At 40.8% G+C, this 25,783-nt stretch overlaps 1 protein-coding gene across 11 annotated transcripts in view; it reads right to left on the reverse strand.

Moving 5' to 3' along the window:
- The window catches only part of tenm1 (teneurin transmembrane protein 1), a 2,164,854-nt gene that overhangs the window by 793,895 nt on the left and 1,345,176 nt on the right, over nucleotides 1-25,783 (reverse strand). Inside the window, exon 1 of one of the 11 annotated variants that reach the window (XM_048544390.1) lies at nucleotides 2,071-2,089. The exons of the other annotated variants lie outside the window; for them this stretch is intronic. The gene's annotated coding sequence lies outside the window, so the exon portion shown is untranslated. Of the gene's footprint in view, nucleotides 1-2,070; nucleotides 2,090-25,783 lie in introns of those variants that run through there. 11 annotated transcript variants of the gene reach the window in all.

The following is a 25,783-nucleotide window of genomic DNA, read 5'->3' on the forward strand; positions in this document are numbered from 1 at the left end:
CAGCTTCAAAATCTCCCCTTCCCCCACCGCATCCCAAAACCAGCCCAGTTTGTCCCCTCCCCCCACTGCACCACACAACCAGCCCAGCTTTTCCCCTCCACCCACTGCATCCCAAAACCAGTCCAGCCTGTCTCTGCCTCCCTAACCTGTTCTTCCTCTCACCCATCCCTTCCTCCCACCCCAAGCCGCACCTCCATCTCCTACCTACTAACCTCATCCCACCTCCTTGACCTGTCCGTCTTCCCTGGACTGACCTATCCCCTCCCCACCTCCCCACCTATACTCTCCTCTCCACCTTCGGCCCGCCTCCCCCTCTCTCCCTATTTATTCCAGAACCCTCACCCCATCCCCCTCTCTGATGAAGGGTCTAGGCCCGAAACGTCAGCTTTTGTGCCCCTGAGATGCTGCTTGGCCTGCTGTGTTCATCCAGATTCACACTTTATTATCATTAGGAACCCTGTTGCTTTGAGTAAAGACTTCAATTTATAAAGTTCATTAAGCTTCCACAAAAAATTCTCAATGTGATTACAACTCTTTATTTCCAAAAGTTTATTTTAATCTGTATCTTTCTGGATGTGCATTCTTGTATTTCTCTCAATTTTTTTATTACTTAATGTTTTGTTACATTAGTAAACTTATAAAAATGCAAATTGCAGTTGAGGTTAGGGGCAATCTTGTGCTCTAGGCTATTATGCACTGGGGACTGCTCTTATTCTGGGCCAATTGTAATGTAGAACATTCACAGCCATCAGTAAAGGGAGATTTCATTCAATCAATTTGTGTTCTTTGGTTGCCCTGTTGCGTATTTTTTTAAGTCATATATCTTTTTAAATTAGATTAAGGAAGTTATTTTAAAATATAATTTAAGACGACATTTTTCTCAGGCTTATCAAATAAGAAATATCAGGAGAATCAGTCATCATCATCATCTTCAGACTGTTCAGTCTTTCTACAAAATGAATTGAATTAAATCAGTGTGTTCAAAGAATCTTTAATCCTGGTTTAGAATGGAAAAAAAAAATACACCTAGAGATTCTGCATGCATAGGAGATCGAAAAATCATCAATTTTCTCTATATATAAGAAAGGCACCAATTTGTGCTGAAGGATAGTTCAAAATGTCATCATTACCTTACGTCACACCATTCTTCATAAACAACTAAATTGAATATTGGGATTTTGGAGAACAGACCCAAGCCCATATACTGCTTCTCAGGCAACATCTGTACACATTCAATTTCCAATATTGCTGCAGAATAGTGGTGAGGAATGGGGAAAATGAGTGATTTCTTCCCCCGTGCTGCTAAACAGAGATTTAGTTACTACTGTTCCTGTTGTCAGCTAGCTCAACACAAACTAATTTTAAAAATCCTTCACAGTGCATTCAACTTACTTTGAGACTGCAGATATAATTTGCTAGGAATAACTGATGGAGAAAAATCTGCTTTTGGCAATATATGGTAGCTTTAGATTTAAAGATCTAGTTTTGAAGAGCTCTGGATGGACTAGCTATCTCCTTGTTAATTATTTGTTTGTTTGTTATGTACATTAAAATGAATATTTAATTTTCACCACTCAAGATGGTGACACAAAAATTTTGTCCGTTGGTAGATGCCCTTCCCTAATCTTTGCATCCTAACTAGCTCTCTAGATGAAGAATTATTGACATCAGTGCAGAATTGACACTGCACAGGGAGCCCACTGGCAGAAATTCAAATTCGGGCATTTAGAATTCCAATGGGATTAAAGTTAAGTTCAAAATTTAACATGCATCAATGCTCTGCCAGCACAGATGCAATCATTCTGCCCCAAGGTTTCATCATTTCAGGGCTGTAGGCTACTCTTGCAGCTTCTGGAGTACAAGTTGAAATACAGGCTCATAAATCATTGAATAAAAAGACAAAATAGTGAATGAATCTTACATGTCAATCAACATTAATCTTTAACGGTGTGTGCGAAATACTCACAGAATGGGAGCTGCAGTACCCTGTGAGCTACGTGGTATAAAAGTCAGTTAATGAAACAAAAAGCAACTAATGATGAATTGGAAGAATTAAAATCAACAACTTACAACTCCTGCAAAACTGACCAATGCATTGCTAAGAATCCAAGTCCAGGTTCAAATCACACTCATGCTTAGTGCACTGATCTTAGCCAGGGTAGCAGATGGCATTACCACTGGCCTGTTTGTTTATAGAAATAAACCTGATCAAGCAGTGCAAGCATGTCTCCAATCAAAAGGTTTCAGATCTGAGGCACACAACAGGATCCAGCACATAATCCTGGCAAGCACATGAGAGCTGAAGAATGGCACTGCATTGACAGGAGTGGAATTCTTTAGATAAATGTTAAAAGTGAGGTCTGCTGACTCAAAGTTTTTCTTATAAAAAAGGTATTAATTTCACATGCAGTACATAGATTCAAGATAAGTGTTTTTCATTGGTAAGCAATGAATTGGAGTTAAGACATAATTGGACCAATGTCAAATTTTATTGGTTGTCCCAAAGTATGAGATAAAGTTCATGAAGAAAATTGCAAAAGCATAGCAATTGGCTGGAGGTACGAATGATAAAGTGGCACCTAGAATTTAATACCAGTTAAGTGTTGTGTTACTTTACAAAACAAGATGACCATGTATTTACTCAAAAAAGGCAGAATATAGATCTGCACACTTCATTCTGATTCTGATGTTGCCAAGAAGAGAAATAATTAAATGCTCCCGATTGGAAAATAGGAAATAGGAAGTAAGTTGTTTGTGACTTTCGTGAACACTCAGCTGTTGGTTTTAAAACTGGTTTGTGAAGTCTGTTGAGTGGTTTATTTAGCTACTGACATTCCTTGATTGAATATCAAGTAAAATTAAAGTGAATATTATCTGGTCAAAAATAGCATAGGGCCGTTGGAATATATTTATCTTGGCTTGGAAATGTTAACAAAAAAAATCAAAATTAGTTAAAAGTGAATTTTACTCTCAACACTTGCAAAGTTCCTTATTGAGACACAAAAATGAAAATGTGAATATTATTTAAATTTGGATTCAAATTCAGATTTTTTTTCAAATCTTAAAACTCTATCTCTAAGCTTCAACATTGCTGGGCAAAATACTCATCTCTCAGTCAAAAAGATGGTAAATTTAAACCCAATTATGGATTCGAGCATGACAGAAAAGACTATGTAATATGATTTATATTTAAATTGATATCATTTATTTTAGAGTTTGATTTTGAACTAGTGGCAGATAGGCTTTTTTCCACAGGCACGAATGAGAGAGTTGAAAGATGAATTTGTCGTTATTTCTAAGGTCTTTTATTAAACTAGCAGGAGAGAAGGAGCCCTATATTGACGATAGAATTTTTTTTACATTGGGAGAATTTTACATGTAGACAGGTTAAACTTTGAGTGAATTAGCCTGTTTTCTGTTTTGAAGAATCAGGTGTTTCTTTTTATGCTGAGGTGAAAACCCAGAACATAAGAGAACTTTTATTTCCCCATAATGCAGAGGTCCTGGTAGAAGTTAGATATGTGAAACAATTTTTTCTGAAGAATGGAGATAGATGGAACCATGAGGAAATAGGATACTTCTATGCAAATATTTTAGTTTGCACGTTCCAAACAAAAAGTATTTGATTAGAACTCAGATACGTTCTTCAAAGGCTGAGAAAACCGAAACTAAATTGCGTGACTAATCAAAGTCAAAAGTTACACAAGACCCATTGTAGTCCAAATAGGCTTATTTGATATCACAAACCTTCAGAGCTTTGACTTTACTTCAACTTTTGACTTTGTGCAACATAGTCCAACGCCAGCACATCCACATTTTGACTAATCAATGAAGAGGCTTGCAAATTCTCAAGACCACAAATTAAAAGAAATAGTTAAGCTAAAACCATAGGTATGATAGAGTAAATAGCTCTTTCTGGTTTTTGCGTGATGCAACTTGATAGCATTGGGATAGATGGCATTTTATGTTTCCAATGGGCTTATCTTATAGTGATCTGTATGACATGGATTGTGGTGAGAAAGATGGAAATATTATACAAGACATGCAATGAGGCCTATCTTGATGTCTGAAGTAACCCACTGCACCTTCTTATAGGGTTCTGGGTGCCAAGGAGAGATTCTCACGAGGTAGTGGTAAGCTGCTATGATTACATGTCAATGACCTAATTCACTGTTCATCTCAGCTCATGAGTATGCAGCTTCCTATCCCACTACCCACCACGAGAAAAACTGGATGCTAAGAATTCTCAAAACAGAAGTCAGACTAGGTACCTGGCTACCAAACTACCAAGAGCCGTGATCTTCCTTACCGCACCACAGAAACTCGTGGCACAATCCATGGGTACCAGCTTCTCAAAGCCCTCATCATTAACCACTGATGCTTATTGGAACATGGATGCACCACAGAAATTCTCCGAGACTCATTAGACAACAGCTTTCAAATCCATAGCCATCACCATCTGGAAGCACAAGCGCAGCAGCTACATGAGAGCATCACTGTCTGCAAGTCCCTTTTCAAGTCACAAGTCAAGATAAATATCTTCCAACAGTCCCATGCTATTTTTGACCAGATAATATTCACTTCAATTTTACTTGTTGTTCAATCAAGGAACGTCAGTAGTTAAACAAGACACTCAAGAGACCAGTTTCACTGGGTAAAACTCTGAAATTTGCGCCCTAACAGCATTTTGGGGATATCAACTATAAAATAGATTTCAACAGTTCAAGGCAACAGCTCACTTTGTCTTCCAGGGCAAAGACAAATTGACAATAAATGCTGGCCCAGCCAGGGATGCCCTCATCCCTAGAATGGAAAGAGTGCTGTTTTAGCCAGTGAAGCCCACACCCCATGTACGATTGAAGCACTAAAAATATTTTCAAGTAATTTGAAGCACTGGTGATAAGCAAATGTCTCTTTTCTTTTCCCAGAATCCAAGTCAATTATTTTGATATTCTTCCTGTTATCGATACAACCAGAGATCACCACATTTGAGCACTACTTCCTTCACTATCCCACATGCTCAGCTTCTAATGTTCTTCAAGTAACAACATTGGATAATTTTACATCTGTTGAATTCAATCAATGAAACTTTGTGTGCAAATTGTCTCCAATACTTCACTACATTATTAACGTGACTACACCCCTGTGATGCATAGTGATCTGTAAAGGGTCATTGGATCTTACAAGTTTGTGAAACAACTGTGTAAATGCAAGTTAGTTGTTTCATTTAATTAGCTTGCTCTTAAGTTTAATCATATTGTTAATTTCTATCTAATTTCCAGAACTTGCAAATGTTGTATAGTTATTGTATTGCATTTCATGAAAGAATTTAGCTGCCTTATTTACATTGCGACTCCTATGATTGAATTCTTCACACACATAGGTGAAGTCCTGTGACAGAGCATATGCAGTTAACAAGTTCAAATAAAACAGGATAAAAAGTCTAATTTCTAACACTTACAAAATACAAGAACTTTCAAACTGAACAAACCAGGTCAATAAATGTTTGTAATCATTGTGAACAAAAGACGTCAAATGAAAACTGCAAACATTAGCATGAAATGATGCAAAGGAACCTCTTTACACAAATGGTGTTGACTATTCTAAGGGTCCATCATAACTCATACCTTATGACAAAATTTAGGTGTTTATGTACCTTGGCACCTCTGCTTTGTACTGGGAAATTCTGTACATACACAACTCCCAAAGGATTTGCAGGACAAGTATTCCTCTCAGATAGCTCTTGGTAGTTTGTGGACATACTAGTGCTCTTTCCACTGATTAACTTCAATGACTGATGAGATGTTATTGTCATTTATGTTATGCCTAAACTGTTTTTAAGTCTAGAAAAGCTTGCAGACACAATTATATTAATGTCTGTGTCCAATAAACATGAGAAAGGGGGGAAAAATATCACTAAAAACTTGGAGAAAACCAAAATGTTAAAGCACATTTTTTTAAAAAGATCCTAACTGTTAAATAATCAACTTTAAGGTTTATGAGACAGTGACATGCATTAAAGCATTAAAGCTGTGTGAGAGCCCTCAGTCCCAGTATATGCTCAAATAATCTCTGCTTGATGAACCTAAGACTCAAAGTGATTGTATTAAACCACATCAAACTGTGAGCCATTACAACTGACAGACACCAGGAAGGAGTTAAGACTTTTTGCATTTTCAAGTAATTGCAAAAGAAAATAAACCACAAATTAATTTGAATTATAGAAGAGAGCTCATTACACTTCAGCCCAATGAAAGATCCTGAACTGTTATTGAGCATGTCTGACTTGCTGAGCATTTCCAACATTTTGTTTTTATTTCAGATTTCCAGAATCCAAAGTTGGTTCTAGTTCCTCAGAGATACCAGCCTATGTGAATACTATTTGATGCCTGTCTTAGATTTATTTATATTCTTCATTTATAAATAATTCCTTACTTTGCTATTCAGTCCATTTGTATAAAATCCTTAAGCAATTCTATTTTAAAGAAGGCTCGGCTTCAATCAGTATTTGTGATAAAATATTTCATGTTCTGTTAAAACATTTCTTCCTAGTTTTACCTTTGCTCAAGTGACAATGTTCAGTCTATTCTCTTCTCACTGAACCAAGCATTGCAATCATTTTTTTACTACATAATCTTTCAAAGCCCACATAATGTGCAACTTCTATTAGACCTTTCTTGTCTCTTGAGATAAGAATTAAAAATTGTGAGCAGCTTTGTAAAACTATGACTTTTTATTAGTGTAATCATTTTATGTACTTTCTTTCCATTACTCGAATAACATTTTCATAATGTGGCAATCAAAACTATACACAATGTTCTAATCGATGTTTTCAACAAATTGATGTTTATGTTTTTGTTTTTACATTTAAGACTCAGAATCCCATTTATCTCTATATGATGTTTATCGTTTAAAGTTCAATGCGTCTGTACACTTTGAACACCTTGTTCTTCCATGTCGTTCTGGGTTGGTTGGCAGCATTGACATGGCATTGAGAGCAGGACGCAGGCGAAGTGGTGTTTGGCTTCTCCTCGTGATCAAAGGCAGCAGCAGAGAGGACATTCTCCCAGCGATAAGAGGCCAGCAGCAGCAAGGTCATTCTCCTGGCATTCAGGGCTGACAGCAGTGCCAGCAAAGCTCCTCCAGCGATTGTGTGTGGTGGCATCAGCAGCAGCAGACACTTCAAGATGGTGGCACTTGAAAGGAGACATCTGTAGGCGAAGCGAGGCACATGGCCTGGCAGTGGAGTCAGGGGCTGTTCTGTGGCGAAGAGATGGCACCTAAAGTGGGACAACCAGTCTGTTGCTGAGTTGAGCACAGGCAGTGGATGTATCTCTTGAGCCAAGGTGCCAGAATGGACTGGGTCAGAAAGATTGATATTCTTGAATTTCACTTTTGTTTTCTAATTTATTCCTGCCACCTATAATGCTGAACTATTTATTTCTCTACTTTTCCATTTTCTTTTGTTTCCTAAGAATTTGAGCTTAACTATCTGTCCCTCAGTACCTTTGTACCCAAGATGGATTCAATGCGGCGACTACAAGCTCTTCTCTGCACTTATTAGAGAACATGTGACAATAAAGCTAATTAAATTCAATTCCAGTCCATTCTCCCAAAATGAATATTTGAATTGTTTTCCTTCAAGTCCAATTGCCACTTACTTGCATGTTGTACAAATTGTAAGAGGGCACTGATATAATCTCCAGCATTCTACCTCATAATTTGCTGCAAATTAATGGCGGACAAAGAAGTTATTATTTCTGTATATACAGTTCTAAATTACTGGGTTTGATCTCCATGAACATGCTCCTAGTGAAGGATTCAGAACGTACTGTGAGTGGAAGCGTTTACTGTTTCCATTGTGTAAGTTTGAGATTTTGTCATGCATGGGAAACTAGACAACTTTTCATTGCAATGAATCGGGGCATCCTTATCACCCTTTCAACAGAATGGGACTGGAACATGAAATCCAACTTGACATAAGTTGCGCCGAACTTAATTATTTGGAAACATAGATAAATCATTCCATGTTTAAGTTGGAGCTATTATTTCCAGTAGAAAAAGGGTTTTTTTTTCAGCATTAGATGCAGTGGAGTTAGTAGGAAGTTCTTGTGGCCAGATCAGCGAGGCCCTGGGCAATAATAACTCTCTGACCTTGTCTTTCTCTGCACTGGTCCTGCTGAAAGCTGGCAGAAATGATAGCCGTTATGAATACTGAATTTTACTAAACGGTTAGGTTTTAAAATATATCCTTCAAATTAAGGGGAAATATGCCATTCTGGAAAGGGGAACGGTGGTCCCAATAAGGATCTCCAAACATATAAATGATCTTGGAAGAAACATTCAAATGGAAATTTTCGTGGAGAAGTAACAAAGCTGTTCCATGACAGTAGGATAGTAGCAATCAAGCAGGGAGCTTCTAAGAGATGGTTTACTGTTCAAAAGTACAGGGATAGAAACAACAGGGCACTGGGAAGCCTAAGGAACAAGGAGTTATTGAGGTGAACCTTACAAATGAAAGTTGGCTGTGAAAGGATCAGGCTGAGGGGAACAATTTTTGAAGACGACAATGTTTGTCTCGTTGTGATGGCAAGAAGTGAGCCTCCTGCAGAGTGTTGTACAAGATTATTTGGTCCTGACTGCATTACCTGGCAACCACAAGATAAGCCCTGCCAATCCGTTCATAAAGGACTGATGCTGGAAGGAGCTGACCAGTTTAGGTTGCTAACTAAAAGTAGTGTGTTTTATTTTTCAGTGTGGAGTGATGTCTCACAGGAGATTATTAAGTAAACCTGAAGTGATGTAACCTATTCTGACTATCAAGACCAAGCTAACTTCTGCAGATGATATTGTGCGAGCATCCTTCCCCAAGAGGTATCAGTAACTTGAACACTAACGAGAAGGACCAGCAATTAATGTCCTGATCCTGAGGTCTCCAAGTGCTTTGTTGTTTCCACCCATGTCCTTTTGACTCATTAAGCAAATCTTGCAGCATCCTGCTTGATTGTTGTTCTTACCCTACTACCACAGCTATGGCTTTGTTCGTTCTTGATGAAAAATTCCGTGTGGACTTTTCTTCCAAGCTCCTCTGTATGTTCACAGGTGCTTATCAGGGCTATTGTTCCCTTTTCCAGAATGGCCTGAAGTTAAAAGAGGCAATTTAACACATAACTATCTCGTAAAAATCAGTGAGCCATTGTCGACTGTTCACATGGGCATGACCACAGCAGACAGCATTTTCACAGCAGTGTGGATTTTATGATGTGTACCAGAAATTGGGGAGGGGTTGGTGTTGGGGGCGAGGGTGGGGGGAGGCAGTGGTATTTGTGACTTGGGACTCGTATTATCAGACATCTGCCAGAACTGCTGTGTATACCAAATGGACTTGTAGAATTATGACTGTGCTAACTAACTAATGCAGAAGTCTATTTTCTTTAATTTGGTGAACTAATTGCTTACAAAACTAACGTCTGAGGCATATTAATTTTTAGTTTGCTCATTATGGTAAAAATCTCAAAAAAGAGAATCTTGTCCTTCAGTTCTTTCCCATAGTCAGTGGGAGATTCCGATACAAAAACCCATCATTGCCTATGGGAGACTGTAACACCGCCAGCAGTCAGGCATGAAAACCAGCCAAGAGACCATTGCAATGGCAAATTCAAGGGAACAGCAAACTAAATGACAACAGATTTGAGCCAATCACAGCCTCAGGAAGTAAATATAACAAGTTTCAGAGATAGTAGGAGCTGCATATGCTGGAGAATCTGAGATAACAAGCTGTAGAGCTGGATGAACACATCAGGCCAAGCAGCATCAGAGGAGCAGGAAGGCTGACATTTTGGGCCCAAACCGTTCTTCAGAAAGAGAGGAGAGGAAGGGGGTTCTGAAATAATTAGGGAGAGAGGGGGAGGCGGACAGAAGAGGGATAAAGTAGAAGATAGGTGGAGAGGAGACAGATAGGTCAAAAGAGGTGGGGATGGAGCCAGTAAAGGAGAGTGTAGGTGGGGAGTTAGGCAGGGGATAGATCAGTCCAGAGAGGATGGACAGATCAAGGGGGCGGGATGAGGCTAGTAGGTAGGAAATGGGTGTGGGGTTTGATGTCCCTTCTCCCATTTCTTAAGGAGGGCCTAGGCCCAAAATGTCAGCCTTCCTGCTCCTCTGATGCTGCTTGGCCTGTAGTGCTCATCCAGCTCCACACCTTGTTATCTCAGTAAAAATAACAAACCTGCTTTCTTTGGGACCCAGATGTTATTTGTGGATATACATGCAGATGCACATGTGGATACATATGTGCATTCACAGAAGCAATGCAGACATAGATGTAGGTAAAACTGTAGGTGAAAGAGCAGGCAAAGAGGCTGGTCCAGGAAAACTGCAGGTCTATTCGAAGGGGGATGCGAGAGGGCATAAAGGGTTATTGTAGAATCCTTTCACCACTCAACTTAATTGATGGGTTTACATTTCTCCTCAAGATTAAGACTAAATATGAGAGTACTGTTTGCAAATACACTGCCTTTATGGGTTCCAAAACCACAAGAATAGAAAAACAAATGCCAAGCCCGAATGCAGATTTTCATTTTGCCACATAACAAAGCAAAAACAGGATTTGTAGTTTTTACCGATTTGAAGCAATGGCAGAACCATGTCCCTGCATTTTAATGGTTCAAGAAAACAGCTATGAATATTTATCTATGTTAAAAAGCTGGTGCGGTATTTTATTGACATGCATTAGTTCTTGATTTATGATACTGTTCTATGTCAGGTGCTGATGTTTCTTTGTTAGATACTAGTGTTAAATGGAAGGAGCAGAACTATTCGCTGTCAGCTTAATATTCTACACACACACACACACACACACACACGTGACCGAGGCAATTTTTTTGTACTGTACCCAACTGATGAAGTCTAACTGGTATATACAGTAATCAATTCTGATAAAAACACAGTAACTATTATTAGTTTTCCATTATCATTTTGACTATTTTTAGACTTTGCATAGCAGTACGCCAAAAGAAACAGTGACAGACAGATGTAACAAATGGATTTCTCATTGGTCAGCATTCCAAAGAACCGAAAGTTGAGCCACTTTACGAGTATATATTCATCTTCAATGTCAGTCTGTTGTAATTTTGGCTATAAAAGCACTATTTCTAAACTTGGCTGTTGCACAACATAGCTAAGCAGTGTGTAAGTCGAGGTCTGATCCCCCCATCCAATCATTTCAGCTAACAAGCTGTCATTGTCCATGTGAAGGTAGGTTGGAACAGGTCAGATTCTTCTGTGCCCGTAGTTAAGTATGTTAACATACTAATCATGATGTCAGATCAGTGACTATGTTGCTTACTGTTTGCAGAGGAAAACAGTATTGTAGGATGGTCTCAGAAAAGCAATTGTTTAAATTTATACAGAAAATGATACTGTCAACCCTCACATGAGTCCAAAACTGTACGATTGACTCTTAGTGCTCTCCAAGATGGCCTGGTAAATTACTCAATTATAGATGTTGCCAGTAACACCCATATTCCAAGTAGATGCTGAAACAAACGCATCAAAAGTTCTGACTATGCTGTTAAGTTACAAATAAATAATGATTATAACAGCAAGGTATTGAAGTGCATCCCACTATCATCCATCTAAGCATTGAAAAAAGTTCATGGTGCTAATCTCCAAACAGATAGGTCACTGTGGTACCTTAAGTCAGAGAAGGTCAAAAGCACCTTTTCGGGAGAAGATAGGAAAAAGTTGCAAAGTGAGTAAATAATACGAAAAAGAAACAAAAAACAAAAAAGTAATCAAATACACAATGCACACGTACTTAATGGACCTGCCTGATCCATATGCAATGAGTTACAGTGCATTAAAAAAAACACACATAATAGACTTAATGACCAAAACAGTTCATGGTCCACAAAGCTTCTTACCAATATCACTATAACAATGAGCTGTTCTGCGCCAAAGGGGATCAAATCATAGTATATTTGTTATGTATCTGCCAGTGCCCAAGGGACTAAATGTCTATACAAGGCAAGAATCATGCATAATGAAGCAGATATGCTGTGTCTGATCTTTTTAAGATGCAGTGTACCTGCAAAGCTGAGTGACAATGTAGCCTTATCTTGCAGCAAACTTCTAAAGGTTAATGGATTCTGGCAAGAAAACGTTTTGGTACCATGCACACATACATTTTAAATCACACACACGCACAAAAACAAAGATGCTGTAGATAGTGGACATCATCAAGCAAGGAGAGATTGAAAACAGCCTCAAGCATCTTCTCAGTGAAAGGGGAAAGATTTGTGGCAGCAGTTACTGCTGTTTGTTAGAATCTGCCTTTATTAACTGTTAGTTGGAACACACGATCTGTCAATGTTTTATTGAAAGCAGATTTCATATGGGACAGTATTTTTCACACGGAACTGTGGATTTAGGATATTTAGAATACATTATTCCAGCCAGTCCACCAACAAACATCCTTGTTCAGCATAATACGCTGCAGAGCAGAACATGTAAGTCAATGACCATCAGATAGATTGGCCTCAGCTGGACAATAACAGGAAGGCTCTCCATAGCTCTGCATTGTGCAGCTTTTAGCTACTATTTTTATGAGGATTCACCAGAATCCCAGCGGAGAAACACTAGAATAGTGCACAAAAGTTTGACCCAGGTATCCTTGTTTATGAATCACAAAATGTTAGTTTGCAGTTATGCAAGTAATTAGAAAGGGAGATGGAATGCTGACCTTGATTGCAAGTGAAATGAAGTATAAAATTAGAGGCAAACAAAACCAAAATACAGCAGATGCTGGAATTCTGAAAAAGCAACAAAATGCTGGAGAAACTCGGCAGGTCTGGCAGCACCTTTGGAGAGAGAAACAGGATAAATGTTTCAAGTCCAATACAAAATTTTCATAACTGAAAGAGTTTGGATAATTACAGTTTCTATGATGTTGACAATCTGTGAGCATAAGTCAAATCAGGCTCAAAACATGAACTCATTCTCTATCCATGAATACTGTCAGACCTACTGAATTTCTCCAACAATTTTTGTTTCCACTTTAATGTCGGCAAGTCTTGCTACAACTGTGCAGACATTGATGAGATGACAAGAGTGCCACGTACAGGTTATTTAAAAAAGTGGAATATGCTCATATTGGATTCATTTCAGAGAAGGTTTATTTGGTTGTTCAAGGATAAAGGATTTGTCCAAGGAGGAAAGGCTGAGCAGGTTGGCCCTATGCTAGAGCTCAAGGAGTGAAGGGAGATCTTGAAACATAAAAGATTTGAAGTGGCTTGGCACAGTAATTGCTGAGAACATATTCACTTTGAGGTGGGAATCTCGAACCAGGGGTCATAGTTTCTAAATTTCAATGGAAATACCGAGGAAAGTATTAAAATGCAGAATCCCTATCATAGAGAAAATTAGAGATGCTAGGTCATTGAATATATTAAACCTGAGTTAGACAGATTTTTAGTCCATGAGGGAAGCAAAGGTTATAGTGGGGCTCATAGGAAAGTGCAATTGAGACAAGAGTTAGATCAGCCATGATCTTATCAAATGGCAAAGTAAGATTGAGGTGTCCTTCTACTTCTATTTCTCATGATCTTGTTAACGATATTAAATATTTAAGGCGATTGTGAATAAAGCACTCCTATACTTGAAGGTTCAGGTGGCTTTTCATAACGTTTACACATCCAAGGGTTTAGGTGAATTTTTAAGCACGTTCCACTCGCATTTCAAGAGGGCAGTGACGTCATATTAACCGGCATGACAGCTCAGCGCACCGAGCTCATCTCAGCAACTTAAAGGGCTCAACATCTCCAGGTCATTCTCAGTCAGATACACAGTGATGTGTGCTCTCACAGCTGATGTTTTAGAAAGCTTTGAAGTGGCTTAGGATTGCACAGGCAAGTGGAGTGAAAAATCAATAACTTTCACTGCAAAAACTGCAAAAATAATGACAGAAAAATCAACCAGTTGGTACCTTGGGGCTGCATCACATTTTGAGTCACTTTCATCCAATTTTGACAGCGCACAATCTATTTCAAGAATATGTGATAATGGTGATCTTTACTCACACTTGGGCTTCCTATCATTTAACTCAATATTAACCAGAAAGTATGCATTAGAGAACGTGACTACAGGGCAGACTAGTAAGTGGTGATGAATAAAGAAAAATATAGGAACTAAAGAGTTGTTTAGCTTCATGAGCCTATTCCAATATTCTTGCTCATGGCAGATCATCAAACTCAATGTTATTTTCCTTTATAATCCACATGTTCCTTTCTATTAGCATTTAGGAATCTATCAATTTCTGCCTTCAACATATTCAATGGCCAGGCTCCACAGCCTTCAGGGTAGAAGATCCTAAAGTTTCACTAACCCCATAGAGTGAAGAAATTCCTTTTCAATTCACTCATAAATTGTCTTTCCTTTTCTGAGGAAGTGAAGACATTTTCTAATCAAACTGCTTAGAGATGTTATTAGTCTGGAGCAGGTGGAACTTGAACCAAGGCATTCTGGTTCAGAGGTAGGGACACTCACACTGTGTACCCAGGGTCTAGGTTGTCTAGCAGGGCTAACATCATTTCTGCATCTATCCTGTCAGAATCTTATAAAATTCTTCAAGAACCAATGAAATTTATTCATTACTTGGAAAATTTTGACAAAATGCATATAGGCATTTGAACACTGAAATAAGATGCATTTGACATGTTAGAAATCCAGCCCATTAGGGGGTCTTATTCCAAGTAGACTGATGCAGCTATATAGTTGTTTAATATTGATTTCATACAACTTTGGACCTAGTCAGTGAACAAAGGTGTAACTCCCATCAAGTTGGAAGTGATTTATGTTCGTGATTATTTTAAAGTGGGATTGTGCTTTCAGACAGGAAACGCTAGTGGCCATTGTATTCCTAAAATAACTTGTTCATTTAAATAAATAGCAAACTGGGAGAGTGGGTAAAGAAGTAGCAGTATACAATGTGGGAAAGTGTAAGAATATGGAGTGTGGTAGAAAGAATAGAAGCATAGACTATTTTCTAAATGAAGAATGTGCTTCAGATTTCCAAAGCATCAGGGTTTAGGAGTCCTTATTCAGGATTCTCTTAAGGTTACTCGGCAGGTTCAGCTGGCATTTAGGAAGGCTAATGCAATGTTGGCATTCATTGAGAGGGGGCGAAAATACAAGAGCAAAGATGCACTGCTGAGGTTGTATCAAGTTCTGGTCAGACTGGATTTGGAATATTGTGAGCAGTTTTGGGCGCCATATATAAGGAAGGATTTGCTAGCATTGGAGGGAGTTTAGAGGATCATCACAAGAATGATCCCAGCAATGAAGCCCTTGTCACGTGAGCTGTGGTTGAGAATTCTGGAGATTGAACTCAATAGAGTTCAGAGGGATGATGGGGCATCTCATTAAAACTTACAGGATACTAAGAGGCTTAGACACAGTAGATATGGAGAAGATATTTCCACTTGTAGGAGAGACTGGGGCCCAAGCACAAGGCCTCAGAGCCAAGACCCTTTAGAAGCAAGATGAGGAGAATTTCTTCAGCCAGAGTGTGTTAAATCTTTGGAACGCATTGCCACAGAAGGCTGTGGAGGCTTAATCATTGGATGAATTTAAGACAGGGACAGATAGGATCTTGATTAGTAAGGGGATCAAAGATTATATCAGTCATGGTTGAGTGGCCGAGCAAACTCAACGAGACAAATGACCTAATTCTACTCCTACATCTTATGGACAAATGGAATGTTTTGCAATAAAAATGCAACTGCAAATAAAAAAAAGTAGTAGTTTTTTGTGGCCTTCACTACTTGTACATAATCAATCAAGTTAGATTGAAGTTCCAAAATCTATGCAGCAACTGTCAAACACCAGTACCTAGAGACAGTAAATATTAACTCTCAATTTTCACAGCACAGTAATTGTACAGAGAATCATGTCCTGAACACACAAAGCAGGACAAATCCAACCCGACCAATTACCGCCCCATCGACCTCCTCTCAATCATCAGTAAAGTGATGGAAGGTGTCATCAACAGTTTCTATCAAGCAGCACCTGCTCAGAAATAACCTTCCCAGTTATGCCCAGTTTGGGTTTCGCCAGGGCCACTTAGCTCCTGATCTCATTACAGCCTTGGTTCAAACATGGACAAAAGAGTTGAATCCCACAGGTGAGGTGAGAGTAACAGCCTTGATATCAAGGCTGCATTCAACCAAGTGTGGTATCAACGATTCCTCGCAAAACTGGAATCAATGGGTATCGGGGGCAAGCACTCGGGTGGTTGGAGCTGTACCTGACAGGTAGGAAGGTGGTTGTGGTCATGGGAGGTCAATTATCTCAGCTCCAGGGCATCTCTGCAGGAGTTCCTCACTGTAGTGTCCTGGGCCCAGCCATCTTTAGGTACTTCATCAATGACCTTCCCTCCATCATCAGGTCAGAATTTGGGACAGGGGGGAATGCTTGCCGATGAATGAACAACGTTCAGCACCATTTGTGACCCCTCAGGTACTGAAGCAGCCCACGTTCACATGCAACAAGATCTGGACAATATCCAGGCTTGGTCTGACAAGTGGCAAGTGATATTTGCACTACACAAACGCCAGGCTGTGACCATCACCAACAACAGACAATCAAACCACCGTCCCCTGACATTCAATGGTGTTACCGTTACTGAATCCCCCACTATCAACATCCTCGGGGTTACCATTGACCAGAAACTCAACTGGACTCACCACATTAACAGAGTGGCAACAAGAGCAGGCCAGAAGCTGGGAATACTGCAGCGGGTAACTCACCTCCTGACTCCTCAAAGCCTGTCTGTCATATACAAGGCACAAGTCAGAAGTATGCTGGAATACTCCTCACTTGCCTGGATGACTGCAGCTCCAACAACACTCAAGGAGCTTGACACCACCCAGGACAAAGCAGCCAACTTGATTGGCACTGCATCTACAAGCATTCACTCACTCCACCCCCGATGCTCAGTAGCAGCAGTGAGTACTATCTATGACAAAACCAAAAGAACTGCAGATGCTGTAAATCAGGAACAAAAACAAAGTTGCTGGAAAAGCTCAGCAGGTCTGGCAGCATCTGTGGAGGAGAAAACAGAGTTAATGTTTAGGTTCCAGTGACCCTTCCTCAGAAGGGGTTGTGTGTATGTGTACTATCTACAAGTTCCCCTCCAAGTCACTCACCATCCTGACTTGGATATGTATCACCGTTCTTTCACACAGTCACTGGGTCAAAATCCTGGAATTCCCTCCTGAACAGCATTGTGGGTCAACCCACAGCAGGAGGACTGCAGCAGTTCAAGAAGGCAGCTCACCACCACCTTTTCAAGGGCAACTAGGGATGAGCAAGAAATGCTGGTCAGTCAGCGACACCCACATCCCACAAAGAATGAATAGAAAACAAAACCCACTGAAGGCAAAACAAAAGTTACTTGCTGCCATGAGTGGAGGTAAATGTTCACTCTTATTGCTAGCACTGCAACTGATTAGGTTAAGGAGGGGGTTAAATCAGTTTCAGTTAGTTAAGGTTCAAAGCTTTAGTCCCAATAGTCAGTATTAAGCAAAACATGCGGAAACCATTAATGTACAGAAAAAAAAATGAAGACATTCTAACTGTAATAAAACTAAGAACTGCAGATGCTAGAAATCTGAAACAAGAACAGAGAATGTTGGAGAAACTCAGCAGGTCTGACAGCATCTGCAGAGAAAAAGTAGAGTTAATGTTCCGAGTCTCGCAACTCTGTCAGAACTGATAAAGGGTCACAGACCCAAGGCATTCAGAAGAGTAGTACTGAAGCTATGCTACCAGAGAATTTGGGTAAAAGAATAAACTATACCTATGAAAGATTGCGGGAAAACAAAAATAACATGCAAGTCAAGGGCATTCGAGTATGGGAACTGTAATATGCACACTATGATCTATATCAAACTTGAAAGTGTTCAGTAAAGTAGACTTTTTATTTCATGTTTTTAAAACTTTCTGTCTGTCTACACATGTGAAATAAACAAACAATCGTTGTCCTATTTTCCTGAAGCTCTCTAATTAATTTTTCAAGTTGACCCCATTACAGTCCCCTTTATTAGTATTGGTGATTACTGCCTTTCTGATCTACTCTCCCACATTCTTCCTAAACAGCCAATACACAGTTTTCCTTCCTGCCCCTGAGAACTAAGCTTGCAATTTGTTGTGGAAAATCTCAATTTACAGCAGTGCAAATGCTTCTCATGCACACTTTTTTTTAATCCAGAGAAAAAGCAACGAGAGATCCTTAACTGCCTCAATGCCTGCTTTCTTCTTGAATGTATAGACTTTCACGACCTTTGCTTAGTGTCAACTAACCATTGCTGCCTAATTTTACGTTATTCTTGAATTGATTTGGGGATTTCCTGAGCAGAGATATTTCATTTGTAAATTGGAACTGACTTATCTATCTAAATGATTTAGATTTGGTATGTGTGATTCAGCCAGATGTTTGAGGCTTCTGGTTAGTTTTGTCCAGACTCATGTCCGAGATTTCTGATTGGCTCATTGCTTCTGTCATAAAGCGGACAGATGGAAATAAAAAATAAATCAAGCTCTGAAAAGGGTTCCCACTTCATCAAAAATCTAGCTAAAAGATGTACAAGTAAGAGTTAAATTAAAACAAAGAACCACAGATGCTGGAGACTTGAAACTAAAACAGAAATTGCTGGAGCATCTCAGCACGTATGACAGCACCTGTGGAGAGAAAGTTGATAAATGTTTCGGGTCCAATGATCCTTCTTAAAGAAGGAGTTATGTTGTGCTTTACCTCTTGAAACCTCCCAGCAGTTTCCTGGCATAATTGTGCCACATTATCCCGATCCTAATCTGACCTGTTCCCCAAACACCTTCTGTGTGACAAACCTATCCATTTCCCATGCAAGCGGCTGAAACTGAGCGAGACTGTCTGCAGTCTAAGTGTTATGTTTGCTCCGGCCATATCAACTTAATCAGCTTGACTCCCTGCTTGCATTTCTGAAATAACACCTGACTCCACACTCACAGCTCATTTTCAGCTGAAACCTTCACCCAAAACATTGTTTCCTCTTAACTTTGGAAAACGTTACTGCTCTTCTAATTGGCGCCCTATTTCCACCTGCCATCAACTTGAGCATATCCGCTACTCTACTGCTTATATCCTAATTCACTCCAAGTCAGAATCTTCTGCAGCATGGAATGAAGCATTCAGCCCATTGTGTCCCTGTCAGTCATTGAGCATCCACCTTTTCTAATCCCACTTTCCAACACGTGGCCCACTGCCTTCTACGCAACGGCAGTTCTAGAGTTCATTCAAAGACGTTGTATATGTCTCGACAGTTCCCACCTCCATCACCCACTGCAGCAGTGAGTTCCAGATACTCATACCTGTGAACAAAAACAGTCCGACCTCAAATCTCCTGCTCCTCACCTAAAACTGTGACTCTGAGTTATTGACCCCTCCACTAATGAAAAATGTTTCACTGTATTAACATTGCCTACGCCCCTCAGAATTTTCTAAACCTCAAATCAGATGGCCCTTCAACCTTCTCTGCTCTAAAAGAGAAACAACACCAGTCTATATAGAGATAATGGGAACTGCAGATGCTGGAGAATCCAAGATAACAAAGTGTGGAGCTGGATGAACACAGCAGGCCAAGCAGCATCTCAGGAGCATAGAGGCTGATGTTTTGGGCCTAGAACCTTCATCAGAGAGGGGAATGGGGAGAGTTTGCTGAAATAAATAGGGAGAGAGGGGGAGGAGGACCGAAGATGGAGAGAAAAGAAGATAGGTGGAGAGGAGAGTACAGGTGGGGAGGTGATAGGTCAGTCTGGGGAGGCGGGATGAGGTTAGTAGGTAGGAAATGGAGGTGTGCTTGAGGTGGGAGGAGGGGATAGGCGAGAGGAAGAACAGGTTAGGGAGGTGGGGACCAGCTGGGCTGGTTTAGGGATGCAGTGGGGGAGGGGGAGATTTTGAAGCTTGTGAAGTCCACATTGATACCATTGGACTGCAGGGTTCCCAAGCGGAATATGAGTTGCTGTTCCTGCAACCTTCGGGTGGCATCATTGTGGCACTGCAGGAGGCCATGATGGACATGTTGTCTAAGGAATGGGAGGGGGGGGGGGGAGTTAAAATGGTTCGCGACTGGGAGGTGCAGTTGCTTATTGCAAACTGAGCGGAGGTGTTCTGCAAAGCGGTCCCCAAGCCTCCGCTTAGTTTCCCCAATGTAGAGGACGCCACAATGGGTACAGTGGATACAGTATACTACATTGGCAGATGTGCAGGTGAACATGTGCTTAATATGGAAAGTCATCTTGGGGCCTGGGATGGGAGTGAGGGAGGTGGTGTGGGGGCAAGTGTAGCACTTCCTGCGGTTGCAGGGGAAGGTGCCGGGTGTGGTGGGGTTGGAGGGGAGTATGGAGCGGGCAAGGGAGTCACAGAGGGAGTCGTCTGTCTGGAAGGCAGACAGACAGGGGTGGGGATGGAAAAATGTCTTGGGTGGGGGGGGTCGGATGGTAGATGGCGGAAGTGTCAGAGGATGATGCGTTGTATCCGGGAGGTTGGTGGGGTGGTATGTGAGGACGAGGGGGATTCTCTTAGGGCAGTTATTGTGGGGACGGGATGTGAGGGATGTTTTGTGGGAAATGCGGGAGACATGGTCAAAGGCGTTCTCGACCACTGCGGGGGGGGGGGGGGGGGGGGGAGATTTTGCGGCCCTTGAAGAACGCGGCCATCTGGGATGTGCGGGAGTGGAATGCCTCATCCTGGGAGCAGATGCAGGGGAGGTGAAGGAATTAGGAATAGGGGATGGAATTTTTGCAGCGGGTTGGGTGGGCGGAGGTGTATTCTAGGTAGCTGTGGGAGTCGGCTTGAAATGGACATCAGTTTCTAGCTGGTTGCCTGAGATGGAGACAGAGAGGTCCAGGAAGGTGAGGGATGTGTTGGAGATGGCCCAGGTGAACTTGAGGTTGGGATGGAAGGTGTTGGTAAAGTGAATGAACTGTTTGAGCTCCTCTTGGGAGCAAGAGGCGGCGCCATTACAGTCATCAATGTAATGGAGGAAGAGGTGGGGTTTGGGGCCAGTGTAGGTATGGAAGACGGACTGTTCAATGTAACCTACAAAGAGGTAGGCATAGCTTGGGTCCATGCGGGTACCCATGGCCACCCCACTTTGTCTGTAGGAAGTGGGAGGAATCGAAAGAGAAGTTGTTGAGGGTGAGGGCGAGTTCAGCTAGGCGGATGAGGGTGTCAGTGGAGGGGGACAGTTCAGGGCTGTGGGACAGGAAGAAGCGGAGGGCCTTAAGGCCATCTGCAAGAGGAATGCAGGTGTATAGGGACTGGGTGTCCACGGTGAAAATAAGGTGTTGGGGGCCAGGGAATTGGAAGTTCTGGAGGAGGTGGAGGGCGTGGGTGGTGTCACGGACGTAGGTGGTAAGTTCTTGGGCCAAGGGGGAGAAAATGGAGTCTAGATAGATGGAGATGAGTTCAGTGGGGCAGGAGCAGGCAGAGACAATAGGTCAGATCAATGTGGACTTCACAAGCTTCAAAATCTCTCCCTCCCCCACTGCATCCCAAAACCATCCCAGCTCGTTCCCTCCCCCCACTGCATCCCAAAAGCAGCCCAGCTCGTCCCTGCCTCGCTAACCTGTCCTTCCTCTCACCTATCCCCTCCTCCCACCTCAAGCAGCACCTCCATTTCCCACCTACTAACCTCATCCCGCCTCTTTGACCTGTCCGTCCTCCCTGGACTGACCTATCCCCTCCCCACCTCCCCACCTATACTCTCCTCTCCACCTATCTTCTCCTCTATCCATCTTCGGTCCACCTCCCCCCTCTCCCTATTTATTTCAGAACCCTCTCCCCATCCCCCTCTCTGATGAAGGGTCTAGGCCCGAAACATCAGCTTTTGTGCTCCTGAGATACTGCTTGGCCTGCTGTGTTCATCCAGCTCTACACTTTGTTACCAGTCTATATAGTGTCTCTTCATAGTGGAATTGTTCCAACCCAGGTGACATCTGGCAAATCTCTTCTGCACCTTCTCTGATGCAATCACTTCCTCCTGCTAGTGTGGTGACCAGAAGCACACACAGTCCTTCAGCTGTGGCCTAATTTACATGACATATAGATCCATCATAACCACCGTGCCCTTGTATTCAATACTTCGATAAAGATAAGTATGCCATGTGCCTTCTTCAATATACCTTTCTGAGTCGTGATTATCAAGCCCCCCCATGCCCTGAGTTGCACTGGTTCATAGTTCAGCAATTTTTCAATTTTAAATCTCTTCCTCATTTTCAAAGTCGTTCACAGTTTCAAGCCTCCCAATCTCTAACCTCCATCAATGCTCCAAAATTCCTGCAATCTTTTAATTTTTGTCTCTTGGGCCTAACCTATTTAAGCTGCTCATTCATTGAAGGCCATACCCATGGGTACTATGTAGGGCCTTAATTCTCAAATTCCACTACCAAACCGCACTGCCTTGCAACCTCTCTCTCTCTCCTCATTTAAAAGGTGTTTCTTAAAACCTACCTCTTTAACCAAGTTTTTCATTATTTGTCTTGATAGCTGATATAGCACTGTGCTGAATTCTCTTTGATAATGCTCCTATGAAGCACCATGGGACATTTTACAATATTGTTGATGTTGACAGATGATCTGTTAAATTGAATGCTATTTGTGTCAGAATCTGTGGTATAAACAAAATATACAATATCTATTGTCACTTAATTCCTGCATGGAGGATAAAACAGCTCTGCACTGTACACAGGTACTGTAGTTTCACACATGACCGTCAGTATATTTTCAAACAGGAGTTATTGTGGACTCAAAATGTTAACCGGTGCTCTGTCCACAGATGTTCAGACCTGTCATGCTTTTCCAGCTCCATTTGTTTCAGATTTGCAGCATTTTTTTACATAATTTTAAGTTACATTGTTGTGTCTCTTTGCTTCCATTCGGAAGTCACAACATGCAAACTTTCTGATTTCTGCATATTTGTGGATTATAACCATGTTTCATAGAAATTTTATGACAGTGGAAAGAGTTTAAATTGATCAATTTCAGTTTTGAGCTTGCAACACATTTACAACAATAGAAATAGAGGTCCTGAAAAGGAAACTCATTAATGTTGCATTGTTCCTTGGTTATATGTTTTCACAAAGCAAAGCACTGCTTAGAGTAAACTTTGAAAATCAAGAGCATTGAAATTGTAAAGGAATATTAAATTTAGATCATAAACTTCAATGTATGTGTATTAGAATCCCAGTCTTGCATTACTTTCTGGATGAATTCAGCTAATGAAAATCACTCAAAACACTTTAAAATCGATCACTTCACAGTTAGATACATAGTACAATTCTTCTTTGTCCCACATTATATTTCTACCCCAACAACTGAAAGACATTTTAACTGGGCTGGTTTGTGTACACTAGCAGTTAAATCCTTTTAGACAAATCCAGGCATACACATTCTAGTTAGAAGATTTTTTCTAGTCTTCCACAGACCATAAAGCATGATCACCTCATGGTTTACTCACCTTTATACCTGAATGCTCTTTTGCCAAAAAATAGTTTCAAGCTCAGTATTAGAGATTTGAAACAAAAAAAAATCACACAACCTGCAAGCAACAATAATCAAAATCAGGTCAACACCTTAGATAGCAGTTACACTTACCACAATACCACTGCTACTGATACATTTATATTGGAATTTCTTTTTTCATATCCAGAAGCGGTCTTACGCACAACTGAACTTTATTTTAAACCCCATAACCAAATTACCTGTCATTCTTTTTCATCATTAACCACCGCCAGTCAGTCAATTTCCTGTGTTTTCCAATTGCTTAATGTATGGCAATGCAAAACCTCAAAAGTGAAGGAGAAGTGGCAGAGCCAAACCAAAATGGAGTTGGTAGGGGAAATAAAGCTCTTTACACCCTCCAATGGCCACCTCGAAAGACACAGAGTATCGGGTGCTTCCCCCTCCTAGGCAGCCTGGGCATGAATGCAGCCATAGAAGTGAAGCGGATAGTCAACAGATATGACTGCCCCCACAGCTTGCTGCCTAGAACTAATAATAGCCAAGTTGGCCAGGTCTAGGGGCAAACCCATGAACAGGTTCTCCATCTTGCCCACAATCCTCTGCACCAAATGCCTGAAGATCAGGAGCATGGGGGCGAAGTCCAAACAAAAACACAACAAAAGAGTTTTAAATAACTGAAAAGAGGGTGCAATTGCCCATAACCAATATGTACAGGATCCACAAACTCCACAGCATTGCAAAATAAACAGTTGGACTGGGGTATATTTGAATACAATTAACTAATTAGTTCACAACACCTGTTTGCCTTGTTCCCCTTTAAAGTGAAGGTATTTAGTATGCTTGTAAGAGCTAAATATTCAATCATGCCTCTCTTTTAACAAACAAAAATACTAATTCATATAAAGTAAACAACATGACAATGCATGACACGTTGCACTATTATACAATCTTGAAAGATTCTATTCTCCATTCCATCTTAAAAACAACATTACAACATGAATATTTCTTTGTTATCGTTGTTCATTTTAAGACAAGTTGCCCATGTTTGGTGGCATCCAACAACGTTTTTTGAACAAACATTTATTTTTATAAAGCAGTCCAAAAATTGAACACTCACAGCAACCCATTTTATTTTTGAATCTCTCTAACAAGTCTTTTGTGCACATTAGATCAATCCTCAATCTCTTTTCTACAAGACATTGAGTGGACACTGCCCCAGAATGAACAATTATCAATATAGCATTTTATCAGACGCATTTTTCCCTTTTTAAACCCTGTATATGGCTCCTTAAAAATACTGGACAAATACATAGCTATATCTGTCACATATACTGACATAAATGACTTTTTTTGTCAGGCAAAACCAGTTTGGAAATGTCAAATTCAAGCTAATGCAAAATGAACGATTGACTCATCTCTGTCCCATGAATCAAGGATGGCCAGAATGTTTAACTAATTCATCATCTCCCTCAAACAGGTCTTTTTTCTTATTCCCCCAGTAAGTTTTTCTCCTATTATGGTGAGAATGATTCTATTTAGGTAGAGACATTTATTCCTAAGTATTGATATGATCCCCATGTTTCATTTTAAAGTTGGTCAGACAGACAGCCAGCCAGGCCAAAAACTAATGATCAGTGCACAATCAATGTAGAGTGTGGTTTACTATTTTTCACATTTTTCTTAAGGAGAGGCTGAAAAAGTAATTTAATGCTCTGTGGCTGTGAAATAAAGTAACGGTTTAGATCTGACCTTTCTCCTAATGTTTCTCTGTCTTTTTTTTTACTAATTTGGGGAATGTGGGTGTTTCTGGCTGGCCAGCATTCATTGCCCATGCCTAGTTGCCTTTGAGAAGGTGGTAGTGAGCTGCCTTGAACTGCTGAAGTCCACTTGCTGCGCGTCGGCCCACAATGCCCTTAGTGATGGAATTCCAGAATTTTGACCCAGCAATGCTAAAGGAAGACTGATTATACTTTCAAGTCAGGATGGTGAGTGACTTAGAGAGGAAGTAATGTCCCCATGTATTAGCTGCCCTTGTCTTTCTAGATGGAAGTGGTCACGGGTTTGAAAGCGGCTGTGTAAGGATCTTCGGTGAATTTCCGCAGTGCATCTCGTAGACAGTAGACACTGTTGCTACTGAACATCATTGGTGGAGGGAATGGATGCTTTTAGATGTAATGCCAATCCATTGGGCAGCTTTGTCCTAGATAGTGTCTAGCTTCTTGAGTG

This window comes from Stegostoma tigrinum, chromosome 15, assembly GCF_030684315.1.
Source record: "Stegostoma tigrinum isolate sSteTig4 chromosome 15, sSteTig4.hap1, whole genome shotgun sequence".
NCBI classification, from domain to species: Eukaryota; Metazoa; Chordata; class Chondrichthyes; order Orectolobiformes; family Stegostomatidae; genus Stegostoma; species Stegostoma tigrinum.